The sequence below is a fragment of the Xiphias gladius genome, chromosome 8 (assembly GCF_016859285.1).
Source record: "Xiphias gladius isolate SHS-SW01 ecotype Sanya breed wild chromosome 8, ASM1685928v1, whole genome shotgun sequence".
NCBI classification, from domain to species: Eukaryota; Metazoa; Chordata; class Actinopteri; order Istiophoriformes; family Xiphiidae; genus Xiphias; species Xiphias gladius.
In genome coordinates this window covers 4,332,973-4,338,694 of record NC_053407.1, presented here as the reverse complement: position 1 = coordinate 4,338,694, position 5,722 = coordinate 4,332,973, and positions in this window count along the sequence as shown.

Below are 5,722 nucleotides of genomic sequence, written 5' to 3'. Positions count from 1 at the left end.
TGTGCAGTGGGAAGTCTATTGTATGTTACAGTATGGGTAAACCATCTAGAGAGCACTCTTTTTTTGGTCTAAGAGTCTGCAGTTTTAGCTAACACCCACTAATTTAAAATTTTTTATTTTTTATAAATCACATATTTCTGCAGTTTAATTTAAAGATAAACTCCCTTATTTGTTACATTACTCTTGGTTACTATATTTAAGCACTCTGGGAAAATTTGTTACTTGGGCTGTATAGCTAAAACTGAATTTACATGATGCAACAGTAAAAATTAGGGAGTGAATTAGGACTTTGGGGGACACAGTAAACACACACAGTAAAATTTTAAATTTACGAAAATCCCAGTTGGACATTAGAATTAAATACTGCTGAAGCAGATGCCTCAGCCTTTATTTGTGTCCATTGTCAGAGAATGCTGTCTAGGGAGATCAGAGAGTGACACCAAATCAGTGATTACACTATTAAACATTCTAAAGCCCCATTCAGACTGAATTGATATTCCAGGGAATCGCAGGGGCAATAAAATATTTGCCCTAATCTCGGTACATGAAGTCATTATTCGAGATGCTATTTTAGTTACTGCGGAATTACAGGAGGTAAGACATATATTGTGTGGGAGAATCACATGATCCATTTTGCCACTACCTGGCTTGTCATCATTTTATAATATCTATTCAACATTAAAGTATAATATATGTATATATATATATATATATATATATATATATATATGTGTGTGTGTGTGTGTGTATATGTATATATGTATATGTATATGTGTGTGTGTGTGTGTGTGTGTATATGTATATATGTATGTGTATATGTGTGTGTGTGTGTGTATATATATGTATGTATGTATGTATATGTATATATATATATATATATATATATATATATATATATATATATATATATATATATATATATATATATATTTCATTATAATTTTAAATTAATAATAATAGCTCTTTTTGAAAATGAGGTGACTGTTTAATATATATCTCCCACTACATGTAAAATTAATTACAGGAAATTTAGTCTGACCTCCTTAAAAAAAAAATTTACGTAGTTGCACAGAACTCAAACAGTGTACTGAGCTGATACAATTTTATAACAGGAAATAAAGTTGTCTAATTAAAAAACTCAGACAGACACCTAAAATAAAGTGTGTCTTTCTAGACAAACCTTTACAGTATGGAAGAAGAATTTGGTAGGTAATTCGGAAAGTATTTAGTACCAGGATATGGAGGAAACCCAACCTACATTAGAGAATTTAATCTCGTCTGCATGGAGCCATAACGTTGTTTATTGTTTTATTGTGGTACAGTCCATAAAGACACAAACAGGAAAGAGTAGTTCCAGTCATATAAATGTTGGGATATAATCCAAAGTATACAAGAAAAGAGGGAGAAGCTTGAAAGACACATTGTGCATCACAGCTAACAGTCAGATACACTCTGTGGAGCTGGTAGAATCTAGACCTGTTACTGCAGAAGTGACGCAAGATTTCAGACCCAAGGCCACATATGTAACAGGCTTAATACCTAAGTGAAATTTTGGAGTCCAATCCAAGACAGAGAGACAGGAATGGAGCCAAGCTGAAGCAGTTCAACCTAGAGGCTGGAACAGGGCAATGAGTTCAGGCTGGGAGAGATGGAAGAGATGGTTTCCTCACTCATCCTGAGAGAGAAAAAATGTGGGAGAAGTGAGCCATCTCTGGCTCTGTTTGTCTAAGACATCACCTGCATACTGTATATTTTCTGAACAACAGATGCAGCCACAGAGGAAGTTCAGTTAATGTTCACATCAAAATGGGAAAAAAATATGATCTCAATGACTTTGACAGTGGTATGATTGTTGTGCCAGACGGGCTGGTTTGAGTATTTCTGAAACTATTGATCTCCTGGGATTTTCATGTGCAACAGTCTCTAGAGTTTACTCAGAATGGTGCGAAAAACAAAAAACAGCCATTGATCAGCAGTTGTGCAGACAGAAACGCCCTGTTGATGAGAGAGGTCAGAAGAGAATGGCCAGACTGGTTGGAGCCGACAGAAAGGCTATGGTAACTCAGATAACCACTGTTTACAATGTGGCAAGCAGAAAAGCAGAATGCACAACATGTCGAACCTTGAGGCGGATGGGTTACAACAGCAGAAGGTCACATCGGGTTCCACTTCTGTCAGCCAAGAACAGAAATCTGAGGATGTAGTGGGGACAGGCAAAACTGGACAGCTAAAGACTGGGAGTCTTCCCAGTCTTTAGCCTGGTCTGATGAATCTCGATTTCTGCTGAAGCACACAGATTGTAGGGTCAGAATTTGGCGTAAGCAGAATGATTCCATGGCTGCCTTTTGTCATCAGTCAGGGCTGGTGGTGGTGGTGTAATGATGTGGAGAAATGTTTTCTTTGCACTGTGGGGCCCTTAATTCCAATCAATCATTGTTTGAATGCCACCGCCTATCTGAATATTTTTCTGACCATGTGCTTCCCTTTATGGCCAAAATTTACCCATATTTTAATGGCTACTTCCAGCATAATAATACCCCATGTCACAAAGCTAAAGTCGACTCAAACTTGTTTCACAAACATTACAATGAGTTCAGTGTACTTCAACTGCCTTCCCAGTCACCAAATCTGAATCCAATAGAACACCTTTGGGATGTGGTAGAATTGGAGATTTGCAGCACCCATCCACCCTCCTCTGCCCCCTCTCCCTTTCCTTAACCATTAGTCCTCCTCTGCCCCCTCTCTGTTTCCTCCACGCTTGTGGCTGCTGCCTGTGTCTGATTTGTTGGCCATAATCTTTTCTGCCCATGATGTACCAATCTTTTCATCTCGAGCAAAGTTACACTTGGTCACTTTGGCTGAGGAGACTGCAGCACGAAAGTAAGAATTTAAGTTTTATAGAGAAGCTTTCAGAAGCAGGCAGCACAAAGTGCTTCAGAAAAAAGCAACAGACAAAACAGAGATATACGAATAAAAAAGTAAAAACAAAATAAACTAGATCAGTTCACACCCGGTGGCTGCACCCGGTGGTACTTTAGGAACCATTTCGATCAAAGGAGTAAAGTACCGCAAGAGACAAACTGGCAGTTTTAAGAGTGTCGCAACCCAAAAAATACCCATAGAAATGTCCATCCTGCTGCTTTTTCCTTGCCTTAGAGTAATCATTCTATTCATTTATTTATATCTTACTTGCTTAATTTTGTATTTTGAAGATACTTTCAGTCATAGGAGTGTCACATACTAAAAAATTCCCATTGTCCATCCTGCTCTTAGTGTGATTTCCATTAGAGATCCATTCTACAAAATCCCCCTGCATTCACCTGATCCTGCTTCTTGTTTCATTTTTTTAGATGACTCATTTTATTTATTTATTTATTTTTCATTTATTTATTTATGTCCTTTGAAAAAATAACTAGCAGCTTTCATGATTCTGCAAATTTTGTGTTAATCAAATCACCATTTTGCACAGAACCTCAGCGTGGCACAGCAAACTACTGGCAGATAATGGAAAGACCTAAGTAAAGATATGACATTACTTCCTCTGTATCAGTGGAAGTGGAGACTAACTAATAACTTTTGATCATCAGAGTACATAGATGATACATGCAAATTTTCATGAAGACGTACAACCCAAGAGTAGTTTTTCTAAACTACAATTTTACCATATTTCATGATTTTGCAACTAAAGCACCATCTATTAGTCAATTTGCCCCAAATTTTCAATAGAGCCTCAGTGGAGAATGGGAAATGGCTGAGTTTCATGTTAATTGGAGTGACTGTTGCCAAGATATGCATTACTTCCTGTTTTGACTGCCACCTACAGGAAGTTGTTCCTTTACAACTTTTGCATTTTTTGGATTATCAAATTCTTTTTTTTAACTTTTTCTCGTGACGTCAATAGATTCTATGTGCAAAGTTTAATGCTGATCAGACTCACTAGGAGGAGTTAGAGAAAGTAAGTTTCGCATATTTCAGTTTTGTGAAAAAAATGTATAGGCAGAAATGATATAGGCGTGGCCTATTCAGCTAAATTCAGGGAATGCATGCAAGTAAGGTTTTTGAAAGTGCAATTTACTTGGTGGGAGTAACTGGCCAAAAAGTGCTTACCTTGTTTAAAGCGCCACCTGCTGGTGGACGGGTCATTTTTGGTGTCTGACATATGCACACCATTCTATACCTCCCTTGAAAATTTCACTCATAACGATTACGGTGTATGCTGCAGTACCATTTTGACAATGGAATAGTAATTTTAAAAAAAAAAAAAAAACTCAACCTGCAGCTTTTTAACGAGTCCAAGCCCCCATGCAATCCATACCGAGCAGCCCAGTGAGGCGTTGCAAGTCAGACCTTCAGACCCACGGGTACAAAGCAAGTCTCAGGTTGAGAGCAGCACAGAGATCAAAAAACATTTCACCAAGGTTGGACTGTTTCTGAGGGGTATGCCAGAGAGGTATTCCAGAAAGTGTAGTTAACCTAGCCTGGGTTTTGTGTCTTAGTATTGGGGTAAGTGAGGGTGCTTAAATGCTAGGTATAACAATTTATGCAGACTGGATTTCAACCTAAGATGATTCTGAAAAAAAAAATGGTTTAGCATATTTTTCAATTTTGTGTAAGAGTGCCACCTAGTTACCAATAAGCACCAAATTTCACACAGAGCATCGGTGTGGCATGGAAAACTACTGGTCCAACTTTTGTGTTAATCAGAAAGACTTATGTAAAGATATGACATCACTTCCTTTATATTGATACAGGTTTCTCCTAAATAACTTATAAACCCTTTTAATAATTTTTGAACATGAGACTGCGTAGATGATACATGCAAATTTACATGCAGATTGCATTTACAGCCCAAGAGTAGTTTGGAAAAACGATTTTAGTATATTTGATGATTTTGCTACAAAAGCACCACCTTGTGGCCGATTGGTTTTAAACATCACTTCCTTTGTGTAAGTACAAGTTTTTCCTTTGTAACTTTTGCATTTTGTGGAGTATCAAAACTCCATTAATAGATAATGATTATGAGGGTCTATAGATTCTATGTACAAAGTTTCGATCAGATTCATGGCCTAGGAGAACTTTGAAAAAATACATTTTGCACATTTCACCATTTTGCAAAAAAAATTATTGGCAGTAATGGGCTTGGCCAATATCGAAAGATTTAACAAAATTCATGAAATGCGTGGATATAAGTTTTTTTAAAGTGCAAGGCACAATGTGGGAGTTACTGGCAAAACACACTTACCTTGATCACGTCATTTTTTTGTGTCCGACGTGTGCACCATTGTATACCTTCCCTCAAAATTTAACTTATGTAACTTTTACAGGGTATGATGCACTTTTACCAACGGAAGAATAAAGTAACTAATTCTAATAACTCAGATAAGTATTCTTTATAACTGTGGGGAGCATAAGAGCAACTTTGAATGCAAAACATGTCAAACCTTGAGGTGGATGGGCTGCAACGGCAGAAGACCACGTTTGGGTTCACTCCTGTAAGCCAAGAACAGAAATCTGAGGTTCATTGAAACTGGACCATTGAAGACTGGAAAATCATAGCCTGGTCTGGTGAATCTAAATTTCTGCTGAGACATGCAAATTGTTGGGTCAGATTGTGAAATCAACAGCATGAATCCATGGACCTGACCTGCCTTGTGTCAACAATCCAGGCCTGTGGTGGTAGTGTAATGGTGTGGGGAATGTTTTCTTGGCACACTTTGGGCCC